This window comes from Pelophylax lessonae (assembly GCF_965119305.1).
Source record: "Pelophylax lessonae genome assembly, chromosome: 1".
In the NCBI taxonomy this organism is placed as follows: domain Eukaryota; kingdom Metazoa; phylum Chordata; class Amphibia; order Anura; family Ranidae; genus Pelophylax; species Pelophylax lessonae.
In genome coordinates this window covers 339,421,547-339,439,047 of record NC_138768.1, presented here as the reverse complement: position 1 = coordinate 339,439,047, position 17,501 = coordinate 339,421,547, and positions in this window count along the sequence as shown.

Below are 17,501 nucleotides of genomic sequence, written 5' to 3'. Positions count from 1 at the left end.
TAAGGACTGTTACTACCTATCCATACTATCCTATCATCTGCACTGTTACATAGATTGCTAGCTCTTGAGACTACTACCATCTATCATCTGCACTGCTGCACAGATTGCTAGCTCTCCTGTCTACTACCATCTATCATCTGCACTGCTGCATAGATTGCTAGCTCTCCTGTCTACTACTATCTATCCTTGCACTGGGTTAGTCTATCCTGTATTTGTCATCTGCTGTCCTCACCACCTGTTAGCATACTCGATACTAACCTATCTGCATTCCTAAATACCATCTTGAACTCTCCTGTACAAACCTATCAAGTGCTTACCATCCTTGTCACTGTTCACACCTGTCCCTTCAGCACATCACCTTCATACTATCATATACATCCTATCACTCCAGGAACATCTCATTGAGTGTGTATATATCTGTATGTTGAAGCTGACAGGCCCACGGTGATGAGTCCTGGAGAGTTGGATCTGGTATTCAACACATCTCTACATGACTACTGAGTGGAGATTTTGCAGCTGTAAATCCAGCTTATAACAAAAACGCAGGAGCGTTACACCACAATTGGACCGCACTCACCAGATGGAGGTACCCCTACAGGGGTCACAGGTATGTAGCCAGCAAGATAGAGTTGGTCTCCCCCCACTCTGGTACCGACCAGCACAGATAAACGTATATTGTAAGATAGTTCCAATGTTACCCTGTAGGGGTACCTCCATCTGGTGAGTGTGGTCCAATTGGGGGAGCACAATTGCACCTGCTTGCACAGAGTGATCTTCACACTATCAAAAATACAAACTACTTGTTGCATGAGCTTTTGTACAATGCCCAAATATTGGGACGATTTTAATCTTATTATTTGCATTATATATATATATATATATATATATATATATATATGTATATATATATATATATATTCTATTTTGTTATATATACATTTTTTGGGGGACGAAAACAATTTATGATCTGTTTTAATATTTTTTAGCACTGTAATTTGCATTTATGAGATAGCACAATTAGGATTTATCGTACTTATTTACACTTTGTATTTTATTTATATTTATATAGTACATTTTTTGTATGGTCACACCTGAGTACATTTGACACTTTATTCACATGTTATGTTATCATATATTTTTGCACAGAAGATTTTTGCTTTGCATATGTGATATTTTACCTTTAGGCAGTGCCACCATACCTTCCCTTTTTTACATAATACAATGTGTAAGTTCAAGGGAACGTGTGAGGGCTTACCAGACTTCTTAAGTTAGTCCTTAATATTTGGGTGTAATAGTAATATACAGTATAATATTTATTATGCCATACTTACCCCATACTACAATTCCATGCCAAATGAATGCTGTATGTGGGACGAGCCTTTAGGTACTGTGCACTGGCAGGGAGAGGGTAGAAACTACTATGCATCCTATGAATGTCTATGCAACGTTTTTTAGATGGGCACTTTTCATTAGTAAGCCATAGAGTTTTTTGGCAAGTTCAACAGCGAATACTGACACTGCTAAATTTGGTCTGAGCATCAACAAATTAATGACCCCTGGTGAAGGGGTAAAAAGTACAAGTCTTTAACAAAAAAAAAACACATAATCTAGCAGATCACTGCAAGTGGATCAGGCAAATTGTCAGCAGAGATAGCTACCATATATTTTGAAACTGTGGTTTTCATACAAAGAGTTCATTTATACCATACTGTGTCTCAGTAATGAATGCACTTTAATGTGCTTTAAAGCGTAACTTCACTTTTGTTGAGGAAAAAAAACATTCCCCTCTGGGTGATCTATGTACATCCCAGGGATTTTAACAAACTTTGTTGCAGATTCCTACCTTTTGTTTTTCTGAGGAAATCCCTGTTTTTTCCTCTGTGCCTCTGTGCTAAGTGAGTCTAATGGGAGTGGTTTCATAATTATCTATCAGCTGCTGCAGAGTCAGGGCTCTAATGAATAAAGCTGCTGGGCCTGCATCACTTTAGACGTTATTTGCTATTGGAAGTATCTCACCAAAAATGACATTTTTGCTGCCGGAGAAGCCAAAAATCTGACTTGTATTTTAGTGTAGACTCCTGGGAAAATTAGTGAGCAAATCACACAAGCAGGAAATTATGTTTCTAGGGGTTGGGGGTGTACCCATATTGCTTTGCACTTTTCAGAAAATTACAGAGCTGCAGATTGAAAAAGAAAGGTAATTTTTAATAACATTTAATTACAATATGACTTGTGCCGCAATCATACATGCTATATATGTTTTGTTTTTTTTCCCATGAAAGTGGAGTTATCCTTTAAGGCAAACACCTAAATACACATGTGAAATATGTATACATGAGCTATTAACCTGTTAAAGGATTTGTGATTTGGTTTAGCTAGCCTTGTGATCAAGTCAGTGATGCCGGACAGCATAGCCAGCGTTGCGAGCTAAATGTTCTCTGTTGCAGTAAAGTTTGCTCATTAGGCTACCTCCCACCTGTGTTTAGACAATAAAGGAGTAGAAGCAACAAGGTTATTCATCTCTCCTCCTGTAAGCATACTTTAATTGTTCATTGACAGGCATTCAGTCCTGACAGGCTCAAAGTGCTGCCCTTTGAAACGAGTGCAATTATACATAAACGGTATCTCACAAAAATGAGTACACCCCTCACATTTTTGTAAATATTTTATTATATAATTTCATGTGAGAACAAGAAATGACACTTTGCTACAATGTAAAGTAGTGAGTGTACAGCTTGTATAACAGTGTAAATTTGCTGTCCGCTCAAAATAACTCAACACAGCCATTAATGTCTAAACCGCTGGCAACAAACGTGAGTACACCCCTAACTGAAAATGTCCAAACTGGACCCAAAGTGTCAATAATTCGTGTAGCCACCATTATTTTCTAGCATTGCCTTAACCCTCTTGGGCATAGAGTTTACCAGAGCTTCACAGGTTGCCACTGGAATCCTCTTCCACTCCTCCATGACGACATCACAGAGCTGGTGGATGTTAGAGACCTTGCGCTCCTCCACTTTCCATTTAAGGATGCCCCACATATGCTCAATAGGGTTTAGGTCTGAAGACATGCTTGGACAGTCCATCACCTTTACCCTCAGTTTCTTTAGCAAGGCTGTGGTCATCTTGGAGGTGTGTTTGGGGTCGTCATCTTGTTGGAATACTGCCCTGCAGTCCAGTCTCTGAAGGGAAGGGATCATGCTCTGCTTCAGTATGTCACAGTACATGTTGGCATTCATGCTTCCCTCAATGAACTGTAGCTACCCAGTTCTGGCAGCACTCATGCAGCCCAAGGCCATGACACTCCCACCACCATGCTTGACTGTAGGCAAGACACACTTGTCTTTGTACCCCTATCTGGTTGCCGCCACACGCTTAACACCATCTGAACCAAATAAGTTTATCTTGATCTCATCAGACCACAGGATATGGTTCCAGTAATACATGTCCTTAGTCTGCTTGCCTTCAGCAAACTGTTTGCAGCCTTTCTCGTGCATCATCTTTAGAAGAGGCTTCCTTATGCGATGACAGCCATGCAGACCAAGTTGATGCAGTGTGCGGTGTATGGTCTGAGCGCTGACAGGCTGACCTCCCACCCCTTCAACCTCTACAGCAATGCTGGCAGCACTCATATGTCTATTTCCCAAAGACAACCTCTGAATCCGAGGCTGAGCATGTGCACTCAACACCTTTGGTCGACCATAGCGAGGCCTGTTCTGAGTGGAACCTGTCCTGTTAAAGCGCTGTATGGTCATGGCCACCGTGCTGCAGCTCAGTTTCAGGGTCTTGGCAATCTTTATGTAGAGAAACAATTCTTTTTTTCAGATCCTCAGAGTTCTTTGCCATGAGGTGCCATGTTGAACTTCTAGTTACCAGTACCGGGGAGGGAAATTGGCTAATTGGGCCCAATTTAAACATTTTCACTTAGGGGTGTACTCACTTTTGTTGGCAGCGCTTTAGACTTTAATGGCTGTATGGTGAGTTATTTTGAGAGGACAGCAAATTTACACTGTTATACAAGCTGCACACTCACTACTTTACATCATAGCAAAATGTAATTTCTTCAGTATTGTCACATGAAAAAATAATAAAATATTTACAAAAATGTGAGGGGTGCACTCACTTTTGTGAGATACTGTAAGTACGTAAATTTAATTATTCATGCTAGTTCCATGAAAAGTACATACATTTATGTTGCAATTAATATGTAAGCTGATCCAACATCATTGAGTTGGGTTTGTAAGGTTTTTTGTTGACCTCCAATCTTTTTTTTTTCAACAATAAATTTTTATTAAGTTTTAGAAAAATAACAACTTACAGAAGGTAGTGCACACATCTTCAAGTCTGTAATTGCTATGAACAATATATGCACGTAACAGAGAACCATTGTAGAGACAATCATGAACAATGTAGGCTATGTGGGACTTTAAGTGAGACACCAGCAGGTAATGCCCAGCGTCTCCATCCCTGTATCAGAAAAAACAAAATTCGAAAGGATTAAAAGTGGTGCATGGCAGCCAGCCAGCCCCAGTCTGATGTACTCACCCTCCAGTCTGCCACCAACCAAGTAGACCTGTCTCATGATATAAATAAAGAACAGGGGTTTAGTTGACACGCATTTGCAAACCCATGTGTAAGCTGCAGGGCCACTACATGGCACCCTGTGTTACCTGCAGTCCTAACACTTTCGAATTTGAGTGTCTCCACAATGGAAGCACATGGCTGCTAATGGATGGATGGGAGACAGGTGGGAGGGAGGCAGTCCAAACCTCCCTTCAACCTACCCCCATCCGTGACTGGTCTAATATATCAAAAACTCTAATAGTGATGTTGTAGCGATGGTACAAACTGAAAAGGACCAGCTGAGAAGCATACACCTCCATCACTTTGGCGGATGAAGTATAAAACACAGATTGGGACTTTATATGAGTCATTGGCCTGTAAAGCACAGTGCCTCCATCCCCAATTTCATAAAATATTTGGGACTTTACATGAGACAAGCAGGTCACGCTATTGGTCTCCATCCCTGTATATGAAAAAACTGGGGTCGAATCAGACTGCATCCGCCAAGGGGATGGAGGTGTATGCTTCTCAGCTGGTCCTTTTCAGTTTGTACCATCGCTACAACATCTCTATTAGAGTTTTTGATACATGAGACCAGTCATGGATGTGCTTCCATTGTGGAGACACTCAAATTAGAAAGTGTTAGGGCTGCAGGTAACACAGGGTGCAGTGTAGTGGCCCTGCAGCTTACACATGCGTTTGCAAATGCGTGTCAACTAAACCCCTGTTCTTTATTTATATAATGAGACAGGTCTACTTGGTTGGTGGCAGACTGGAGGGTGAGTACATCAGACTGGGGGCTGGCTGGCTTCCATGCACCTCTTTTAATCCTTTCAACTTTCGTTTTTCTTGTAGAGACAATCAAACACTGAATATCAATAACATCTTGTTCAAGGAGCGTAAAGCAACCAGAAAGCAAACCTGTAGGTTCATTTGGGAATCATTGAAAACCAATTTCCACAGATTTTTATGAATTTGGGATATGTGTTAGTGCTAAGAGCAAGAGCCTTTTCGTAATCAAAAGTGAGGTTTAGATACATAATACGATTGGGGACATTAAAAGCTTGAACTGTTCCTCAGAGCCTAGTTATGAGCGCCTTGGTGACTATTAAAAAAGGTACAGTGATAGTATGGAATTCTTTAGGGATGTTTTCTATACTCAAGTGTAGCAAGGCTAATGATGGATCTGTAATAAAGTGATGGGTGGAACCAAAAGAAAAAGTGCTAGAGTACCAACATCCCTATATTTGTAAACAAATTGCGTGTGGAATGTGGGACTTTAAAGGTACTCGAGGACTTTACAAAAACACTACTGACACAAAAAATATTTATCTTAAAAACAAATCATATTTTATTTTACATATATTTATAAAAACATACAATAACAAATATTGAGTGTCCTATGAGGATATACACATACAGTATTTTGCTTTAAACTTTGCATTAAAATTTCCGACCGGTTTCGCCGGACTGGCTTCTTCAGGGAAATGAAGATATATACAAAAGGACTGAAGCATGGAGTTCCAAAATTATTGTAGAAGGTTGAAAAGATGTAATGGGACTACACTTCCAAAGGCCCAACAAACATGCCTGTGAGGAAGAGACCCCACCTAATGGGTCTCCCACAGAGGGGATATCCTGATATAAGACAGCTCATGATAGATAAATACATATGTCATATATTGTGTCGAGAGTACCTAACGTGCCTAAAAGTGTCCCTGAAAATGAAACCTCTAAAGTGTGGATCTCGTCAGGAAAATTCCCAGATTGATAGTGATGAACTGCCAAATACTTAACAGCCAAAACATATATAAAGGTGTTTTGAAAATACTACAAAAATCAAGAAAAAATTGGAATTTCCAGGGGTAGTGATGGAGTCAAAAATCAACCTTTAACAGACAGGGAGCAAGACCTGGCGTATAAGGAGTGCTGTTAGCCGACTTAATGAGCGCCACTTTCCAGACCACGTTCCACCATCTGAAGCAGGCCGAAGACGCCAAAAAAAATGCCGTGTATGCAGCAAAAGGGGACTTCGCAAAGATACCAGCTACTATTGTCCGGACTGTCCCTTCCAACCTGTCCTATGCATTGGAGAATGCTTCAGACGTTGTCATACATCCATAAATTACTAGCCCATTTCCCCGTTTTCATCTGTGCTGACCAATTTTCCTCATATAACCATGCCACTGCCTTACACATAAACTGACCCTGGCCTGTTTTTCCACTATGCCTCTGCCTACTGTTTGGACTGCTTTCACGTGAACTGACCCTGGCCTGTTTTACCGATTACGCTTCTTCTTACTGTTTGGATTGCTTCCCTGTGAACTGACCCTGGCCTGTTTTACCGATTACACTTCTTCCTACTGTTTGGATTGCTTCCCTGTGAACTGACCCTGGCCTGTTTTTCAACTACGCTTCTGCCTGCCGCTTGGATTGCTTGCACCTGAACTGACCCTGGCTTGTTTTACCGACTATGCTTCTGCCTACCGCTTGAACTGATCTGTTGCCCTGCTACTGTAGTACACAGGGGTCTCACATATGTGATGGGCTCCAGAATTGTTTTTCCGGATGGAGAAAAACAATTTTTTGGTTCTCTCCGGGTTTTGTAAATTACGGATTAGGGTCTGGAGTCCAGAGGCTTCAAAGAGATTTGGGTGGGAGAAGCCTCTACCCCTGTCCCCAGGTCTTACCTAACTGAGGCCCTCAGCTGACTTACTACCATCATGCCTCTGCCTGCTGCATGATCTTAGCAGTAGCAAGAGGCAGTATGTTAACGAAGGGCTGGAGAGTGGTACAATGATTGTCTGCAGTGTACCGGGACCAATATTATGGCTGTGCTGACCATGTCTCTGCCTGGAAAATTCCTTTGGACAAATGCTGCGGCTGTGCTGACAATATCCCAGTATTGACTATAGACTATATTCCTGCCTGCTGCCTGGAAAATTGCTATTGTAGTCGCTAAGCATGTCCCTGCCTGCTGCCTGGACATTATAATGCTCTCCTCTGTGGACAACTGCACTACTAAAACCACAGGTAATACTTTTTTTTACACTTTCCTTTATAGAATGTATTTTGTAATGTTATAGGGATGGAGACGCCGGGCAACACCAGCTTGGGTCTCATATAAAGTCCCACCTAGTCCAATATGTTTAAGCAACCAGGGATGGAGACGCCTTGCCTACAGCTTGGTGCCTCATATAAAGTCCCACCGTGCGATTTTCGTGCGTTTTTGGTGGATGCAGTTTTGATTTGACCTTAGTGTTTTCCGTATACAGGGATTGAGACCAATAGCATGACCTGCTTGTCTCATATAAAGTCCCAAAAGGAAATTAGGGATTTCAAAGGCAGTGAGCTTTACAGGCCATGCCCCATATATATAAAATCCCTTCCTTTCTTTATTCTGCATCCACCAAGGGGATGGAGGTGTAATGCCTTTCAGCTGGTCTTTTCCAGTTTGCACCATGGTTATGAACCTAATTATTTGAGTCTTTGAGACAACAGCCAGTCGTGGATGAGGATGGGTTGGGGGAGGTTGGGCTGTCTCCCTCTCACCTGTTCCCCCATCCACCCATTAGCAGCCATGTGCCTCCAGTGTGAGGACACTAAATTAAGAGTGTAGGACTGCAGATATAACAGGGTGCCGTGAAGTGGCTCTGCAGCTTTCACATGCGTTTGCAAATGTGTGTCAACTAAACCCCTGTTCTTTGTACCAAGAGACAGGTTTTATTTGGTTGGTGACAGACTGGAGGGTGAGTACATCAGACTGGGGGCTGGCTGACTTTCATGCACCTCTTACAATCCTTCAACCTCATTTTGTGTTTTGTTATAGGGATGGAGACGCCGGGCAACACCAGCTTGGGTCTCATATAAAGTCCCACCTAGTCCAATATGTTTATGTATTTTGTAATGTAATTCTTGGTATGTACATGCTATGTGTTAAAAATATGAGGGGCCTTCAAAAATGATAGGTTGTCAGTAAATTAGATGTGTATTTTATGTTCTCAGAATGCCTGACGGGGCTACTTGAATGTTGGGCCTCTGTATGTGGTCAGGCTATGTAAAAGTCTCACACGTGTGGTACTGCCTTACTTAGGAGGAGTAGCAGAATGTATTTTGGGGTGCAATTTTTGCTATATACATGCAACCACTTACCGACCGCCTAAAGACTATATACATCGGCCATTTAAAGCTAAATACTGGGGTTATGGCAGAAAATAGCTGCCATAACCCCAGTATTTTTTTAAACAGCGGGCGGTCGGCTTTCAGATAAGGGTGGTCTCAGTGGCGGATTCGCAGTGGAATCCACCGCAACAGTGCAGGGAAAGAGGTGCCCCCCCCTCCCGCCGCGTCCTAGACATTTTCCCAGCTTACCGGACTTGCCGGCAGCGGGGAAAACGATCCGGTCCCGGATGCTCAGAGACAGGAAGTCGAGTGGGGGCAAGATGGCCCTCACTCGACTCTATGGTCTATGAGGATTTAAAGGGCCATTTTTTTTTTTCGTTTTTGTTTTTTTTTCTTTTTTAACAATTTTTTTTTTCTTTTTTTAGTGTAGTTGTGAGGTGTGAGGTCTTTTTGACCCCAGATTTCACAATAAAGAGGACCTGTCATACCTATTTCTATTACAAGGGATGTTTACATTCCTTGTAATAGGAATAAAAATGATCAAAACATTTTTTTTTTTAAAAACTGTGTAAAAATAAAAAATTATTAAATAAAATAAATAGGAAAAAAAAATGTAAGCGCCCTGTCCCCGTTAGCTCGGGCGCAGAAGCGAACGCATACGAAAGTCCCGCCCACATATGTAAACGGTGTTCAAACCACACATGTGAGGTATCACCACGATCGTTAGAGCGAGAGCAATAATGTGAGCCCTAGACCTCCTCTGTAACTCTAAGCGTGTAACCTGTAGAAATTTTTAACATGTTGCCTATGGGGATTTTTAAGTACCAATGTTTGGCGCCATTCCGCGAACGTGCCCAATTTTGAAGCATGACATGTTGGGTATCTAATTATTCGGCGTAACATTATCTTTCACATTATGGAAAAAAATTTACTGTTTTCTTATTTTTTCATTAAAAAAAGTGAATTTTTGTTAGAAAAAATTGCATTTGGAAGACTGCTACGCAAATATGGAGTGATAAAAAATATTGCAACGATCTCCATTTTATTCTCTAGGGTCCCTGCTAAAAAAAAATATATAACGTTTGGGGGTTCTAAGTAGTTTTCTAGCATAAAAATGAGTTTAGCTTGTAAACACCAAGTGTCAAAAATAGGCCCAGTCTCAAAGTGGATAAATGGACAACTTTGTGTAAAGTGCTACTTGGATGTTGGGCCTCTGTATGTGGCTAGGCTGTGTAAAAGTGTTACACATGTGGTATCGCCATACTCAGGAGGAATAGCAGAATGTATTTTGGCGTGCAATTTTTGCTATGTACATGCTATGTGTTAGAAATATTGCATAAATGGACAACTTTGTGTAAAAAAAATGCGTTTTAATTTTCTTTCCACATTTTCCAAAAACTTGTGGGAAAAAAATGACATATTCAAAAGACTCATTATGCCTCAAAAATTATACGTTGGGCTGTTTGCTTTCCAAAATGGGGGTTTCCATTGTCCTGGTGCTCCAGGGCCTTCAAAAGTTTGATAGGTTGTCAGGAAATTATATGTGTAATTTGTGCTCCTAGAATTTCCCGGACGGTGCTACTTGGATGTTAGGCCTCTGTATGTGGCCAGGCTGTGAAAAAGTCTCACACATGTGGTATCGACATACTCAGGAGGAGTAGTAGAATGTGTTTTGGGGTGTAGTTGCAAGTATACATATGCTGTGTGAGAGAAATAACCTGTTAATACAACAATTTGTAAAAAAATCTTCATTTTGCAAAGAATTGTGGGAAAAAATTACAACTTGCCCCTTATTAAATACCTTGGAATGTCTACTTTCCAAAAAGGGGTCATTTGGGGGTATTTGTACTTTTCTGACTTTTTAGTGTGTCAAGAAATGAGATAGGCCTTCAGTACATCAGGTGTGATCAAGTGTGATCAATTTTCAATGATTAGCACCATAACTTGTGGACTCTATAACTTTCACGTAGACCAAATAATATACACTTACTTGGGTTATTTTTACCAAAGATAAGTAGCAGTATAAAGTTTGGCCTAAATTTGTGAAGAAAAATTACTAATTTGCAAAATTTTATGACAGAAACAAAAAAAATGTGTTTTTTCACGATATTTTCAGTCTTTTTTTATTTATAGCACAAAAAATAAAAAAAACAGTATTGATTAAATACCATCAAAAGAAAGCTCTATTCGTGTGAAAAAAGGAAACAATTTTTTATGGGTACAGTGTTGCATGACTGAGTAATTGTCATTCAAAAAGTGAGAGCGCTGAAAGCTGAAAATCGGTCTGGGCAGGAAGGGGGTGAAAGTGCACTGTAGGCAAGTGGTTAAGAACTGGTGCCCAGAACTGGACAGCATACTTGATATGCGGCCGGACCAGAGTCTTGTAGAGTGGGAGAATTATCGTTTTATCTCTGCAGTGAATCCCCTTTTTTATGCATGCCAGTATTCTGTTGGTTTTGCTTGCAGCAGCTTGGCATTGCATGCCTTTGCTGAGCTTGTCGTCTACTAGGACCCCCAGGTCCTTTTCCATCTTAGATTCCCCTGAAGGCTCTCCCCCTAGTGAGTAACTTGCGTTCGTATTTCTGGCACCTAAATGCATTACCTTACATTTTTCAACATTAAACCTCATTTGTCATGTCGATGCCCACCCCATAATTTTGTTCAGGTCTTCTTGTACGGTTTCCACATCCTGTGTAGAAGTTATTGCCTTGTTTAATTTAGCATTGTCCGCAAATACTGAGATTGAGCGGTTTACCCATCCTCTAAGTCATTTATGAATAAATTAAATAGGATTGGTCCCAGAACAGATCCTTGGGGGACCCCACTTTCCACACCAGACCATTCTGAGAACTCCCCATTTATCACCACCCTTTGTACTCACCCCTGAAGCCAGCTTTTAATGCAGGTACTCACCGTATGGTCCATACCTATGTACCTTAGTTTGTACAGTAAACGTTTGTGGGGAACTGTATCAAATGCCTTTGCAAAATCCAGATACACCACATACACAGGTCTTCCTTTATCTAGATGGCAGCTCATTTCTTCAGAGAAGGTTAATAGATTGGTCTGGCAAGAGAGATTTTCATGAATCCATGCTGATTACTATTAATGACACCGTTTTAATTACTAACGTTGTTGAAAGATAAACCTTGGCCCCACTCTGAGGGCCAGAGCGCCTTGGAGCAGGGTTGGATCAAGGATGTCTCTGTACATTGCTGCATTCATCTTTCCCTAGATCCTGACTAGTATCCCTGTTCCCGCCCCTAAAAAACATGCCCAGAGTATGATGCTGCCACCACCATGCTTCACTGTAGGGATGGTATTGGCCAGGTGATGGGAGATGCCTGGTTTCCTTCAGACATGGTGCTTGGCATTAAGGCCAAAGAGTTCAAGCTTTGTTTCTTCAAACCAGAGAACTTTGTTTCTCATGGTCCGAGAGTCCTTCAGGTGCCTTTTTTGCAAACTCCAGGCGGGCTGTCAAGTGCCTTTTACTGAGTGTTGGCTTCTGTCTGGCCACTCTACCATACAGGCCTGATTGGTAGAGTGCTGCAGAGATGGTTCTTCTTCAAGGTTCTCCTCTCTCCACAGAGTAATGCTGGAGCTCTGTCAAAGTGACCATCGGGTTCTTGGTCACCTCCCTGACTAAGCCCTTTCTCCCCTGATCGCTTAGTTTTGCAGGGTGGTCCGCTCTAGGAAAGTCCTGGTGGTTCCAAACTTCTTCCATTTACAGATGATGGAGGCCACTGTGCTCATTGGGACATTGCTGCAGAAATTTTTCTCTACCCTTCCCCAGATCTGTGTCTCAATACAATCCTGTTTCGGAGGTCTACAGACAATTCCTTGGCCATCATGGCTTGGTTTGTGCTCTGACATGCAATGTTAACTGTGGGACCTTATATAGACAGGTGTTTGCCTTTGCAAATCATGTCCAATTAACTGAATTTACCATAAGTGGACTCCAATCAAGTTGTAGAAACATCTCAAGGATGATCAGTGGAATTAGGATGCACCTGAGCTCAATTTTGAGAGCCATGGCAAAGGCTGGCAATACTTATGTACATGTGATTTTTTTATTTTTGTTTTTATTTTTAATACATTTGCCAAGACTTCAAACAAACTTCTTTACCAATGTCATTATGGGGAATTATTTGTAGAATTTTTAGGAAAATAATGAATTTAATCCATTTTAGAATAAGACTGTAATATAACAAAATGTGGAAAAAGTAAAGCACTGTGAATACTTTGCGGATGCACTGTAAATGAATACATTCTAATATATTTGTCCGAAAATCCTTACTTTCCTTTCAGAAACAACATTTTCTATGGGACACTATACTACAAAATACTCCCACAAATGTGGGCCATTGGTTGTGATCAAGATTTGTTAATTTGCACGTACAAAAAAGTATTTTTCCTAACAAATTTATTCAAAACCATGTTGAAAAAATTAATACACCCCAATGAAAGTCTTAGGAGCAAAGCTAAATTTTAGACAACAAAATCCTATTTAACAAGAATTTAACTACAGGTGAGTCTAATTATTTATTACACATGTGTCCAGCAGACAGATGTTTATAAAAGGGCATTACTTAACAAAGAAAACCCCTTTCCAAAAGTGATACAAAAATGTGTAGTGATGTGATAATTTCTTTGCCCATCTTTCAAGTGTGTGTTCCTGTTATGCAGTGTTTGTTTTGCCCTTTTTCAATATGGCAACGGTGTGCTCTTTATCTCTCTGCAAGAAGGATGAGGTCATCAAAAAGGGCAGAGCAAGGAATGATGGGTAAGACTGTGAAGAAAAGAGACATGAGGAGACAGACATGTTCCTGCTGGAGAACAGACTTGTAAGTGCTGTAACATCCCCTCACTGAGACACACAGAGACACTGCTGATGATTTCATGTTCCTGAGGAAAGTATCTTATGCTGTATGGTTCACTGAATGTTATTTCTTCAATACATGGACATTTAAACACTCTGCTGTGTGGATTACTGTCTATATGGATATGTTTTCTCAATTGGGATTTCACTTGCTAATCACAAGCCCTGATTGAGTGGAGGCACTGGCACTTACTATAAATCCTGTCCTGATCACACAGATTATATACTCTGCTCCTAAATACTACACAGGTGGCGTCATCATACCCCAGTAGCCGCCAAGAGTGATTAAAATAGCGCTACATTTGGAGGCACTGCTGAGATACAAATCTTGGATCAGGACATTAAGGAACGACCATGTCATTGTTATCTACAGAAGCTGTGAGGCAGTGGGCCCTGGAAGAGGGACTGCCACCTAAAAGGACATTTGCTATTTCATATGTACCTATCCGTGTGAGCATCCACAAACTGCAGGAGGCGCTAAAAGCAAATGAAACCTTGCGGTATGCCGCTCCTGTGGATAAAAGAGAGGAAGATGAGAGTTATGAACTGTATACCCATTATCTCTGTCTCAGTGAGGTGGATTTAAATCCAGTTAAAGGGCCCTTTTGTATATATCCGAAAGGGGCTGAAGAAATTGGTTGTGCTGTAGTATTTCCAGTAAGTTCACCTCCAGTAAGGCGGAAGTTACCAGCCCTGCCTGATAAGTGTGAACCATTGAATACAACTGCTGCATCAGGAGAAACTGTAAAGCTGACTGCTGCGGCTGTTAAGCAGGAAACAAATATTGAGCATCTGTTGCTAAAAGTCACTGAAGTCATTGCCCAGAATTTACATGCTGATTCTTATCGCAAATTAAAGGCTTTTTCAGGAGTGCTACCTGTCCCTGTTGGAGAAGAAAGCTTTGAGGTGTGGAGAGATTTTGCACAGCAAGTGATAGAGGAATGGACCTGCTCAGAGGAAAAGAAAAAACAGCGCATCATGGAAAGTTTAAGACCACCAGCATCCATTATCATCAGAGCTTACAAGGAGACTCATGTGAGTACCAGTGCTCAAGAATATATTGATATTTTGACAGATGCTTATGGACTGCACCGTGACCCTGATCAGATGCTTGCTGATTTTAAACAGACAAAGCATAAAGAGGGAGAGGATGTTTCTGTGTTTGTGAGGAGACTAGAAGTACTACTGGGGAGGTTGCTCACTGACAAGGTCATCTCTCCTACAGATGTTGACAGATTAAGGACTGCTCAAATAATAAAGGGGCTACTGCCGCATCACCCAATATCACCAGTTCTAAGAGTGGTTTTGAGGGAGAGGAACTTTACTTTCACTGAAATTATGACTGAAGTAAAGAGACAGGAGTCTTATATTATTTTTAGTACCCCTTCCAAGAGCAAAGTTAAACAGAATTCTGGGGTGGAGCCCACAAATGAGACTGTTGCTAAGAACAAAGAAGTGGGTAGACTCCCACAGCCTAGAGCTCTATCTGCTGATAAAACCTCCAGTGATAAGCCTCTCTTCCACATTAAATGTTTCCGCTGTGGACAAGCAGGCCATACAGTTCGTCAGTGTCCACTGCTTACTGACAGTTCTGAAATTCACAGTAAAGCTGGACATATGTACCAAAGAAAACATGGAAGATCAAGAAAACAAACGTTTACCAAGCTACCTGGGGTAGGCCGCAGATGTACTTTCAATTTGTTTGTTAATGATATACCCACTACTGCTCTGTTTGATACTGGTTCTCAGCTGACAATCATATACAGGCCCTTCTATCAGCAACACTTAAACCACCTCCCTTTGCAACCTGTGGACACTTTGCCTGTTTATGGTGTGGGAGAAAATCCTGTTTTTATGGATGGTTGCCTAGAAGTCGAGCTTCGCATTCCTGGCGTGATAGCTGAGGAGGATCCCCCACTTAAAGTTATTGCTTATGTGAGCCCTCCACCTGGGGGTAATGAGTATGCTCCTATGATTGTGGGTTCCAATGTTGAAGCTGTTGAGGCTGCTTTCATACGGTTTCTTCAGCCTCAACAGGGAACTCCCCTACCTTCACTGCCTGTTGCTCCAGAACTTCAAAATATCTGCCAAACTTTTGCTCCTGATCTTCCTGGAGGGTGTGTGGGAAATCCATGGCGTCCCATAGAGCTTCCAGCAGGGGGAGTGAGAGTGTTGCGGGTTTATGTGGAAATCTCACCAAGTGCAAATGGTAGTTTCTTTTTGCTAGAGACTGATACAAAAGAGGCTGCAAAGAATGGCTGGGAGATAGTACCAGAAAGGAAAGACTATCGTGTAAAATGTCCAAGAATGGATGTTGTTACTGTTCGGAACATTACCACACACCCAGTTATAATACCAGCCTGGAAAGAGGTAGCCTATTGTTACCCAGTGGAAACCATTAGCTCCTACACTGCTAAAGTCAAGGAGAAAGAAACCAAATTAGACTTTCACTTGAATGATGCTGATAGTCCTGCAGAGCACCAACAAGCACTAGGAGAGCAGCTAATGGAATACAATGATGTTTTCTCTACCGATGACATGGATGTTGGGTGTGCAAAGAGTATTCAGCACAGTATTCGCCTAACAGATAGCACCCCATTTAGAGAAAGATCCAGGCGCATACCTCTTAAAGATCTGGATGATGTTCGAGAGTGCTTGCACAAAATGAAAGATGAAAACATCATTGCTGAGTCTAAAAGCCCGTATGCATCCCCAATAGTGGTAGTCAGAAAGAAAAATGGTGGAGTGCGAATATGTGTTGACTACAGGACTCTAAATCGGCGAACAGTCCCAGATCAATACACGCTACCTCGCATTGAGGAAGCTCTTGATGCCCTGCAAGGCAGTAAATGGTTCACAGTAATGGACTTAAGATCTGGTTATTACCAGGTACCAATGAGTGAGGAAGATCAAGAAAAGACGGCTTTTATTTGCCCCCTGGGATTTTTCCAGTTTGTTCGCATGCCTCAGGGCATTAGTGGTGCACCTGCAACCTTTCAACGTCTAATGGATCGGACCCTGGGAGACCTTTGTCCCACTCAATGTATCGTCTACCTTGATGACATAATTGTCTTTGGCTCCACTCTGGAGGAGCATGACCAAAGACTGTTTAAAGTGCTAGATCGTTTGAGGAAGGAAGGTCTGAAACTTTCACTGGACAAATGTAAGTTTGCTCGTTCTTCAGTAAACTTTGTGGGTCACATCGTATCTGCAGAAGGGGTAGCAACTGATCCTGCTAAGGTGGAGGCTGTGGTAACCTGGCCCCGTCCCACAAATCTGACAGAACTGAGGTCCTTCTTGGGATTTTGTGGCTATTATCGTCGATTCATTAGAGGCTATTCCAAGACTGCTCGGCCTCTTAATGACTTGCTCAAAGAAACCCCTGGCATGGACACAAACCGCAAAACTCATTTCAGTGAGAGATGGACTTCTGCTTGTGAGGAAGCTTTTCTACAGCTTAAGAAAAGTCTTACAGAAGCACCAGTGTTGGCTTATGCAGACCCACAAAAGCCATACATTCTGCATGTGGATGCCAGCTATGATGGATTGGGAGGAGTCTTACATCAAGAGTACCCAGGAGGACTTAGGCCTGTTGCTTATATAAGTCGCAGTCTAAGCCCAGTAGAAAAGAATTATCCTGTTCATAAACTGGAATTTCTTGCCCTGAAGTGGGCTATTGTTGAAAAGCTGCATGATTACTTGTATGGAACTCAGTTTGAGGTGAGAACCGACAACAACCCCCTGACTTATGTTTTGACTACAGCAAAGCTAGATGCCACTGGTCATAGGTGGCTTGCTGCCTTGTCTAATTATCAGTTCACTCTCAAGTACAAGCCTGGTCCCAAGAATATTGGGGCTGATGCTCTTTCTAGGCGCCCTGGATTACCCATGAACTTGGAAGAAAGTGACTGGGAGGAAGTACCTGGGCCTATTGTGG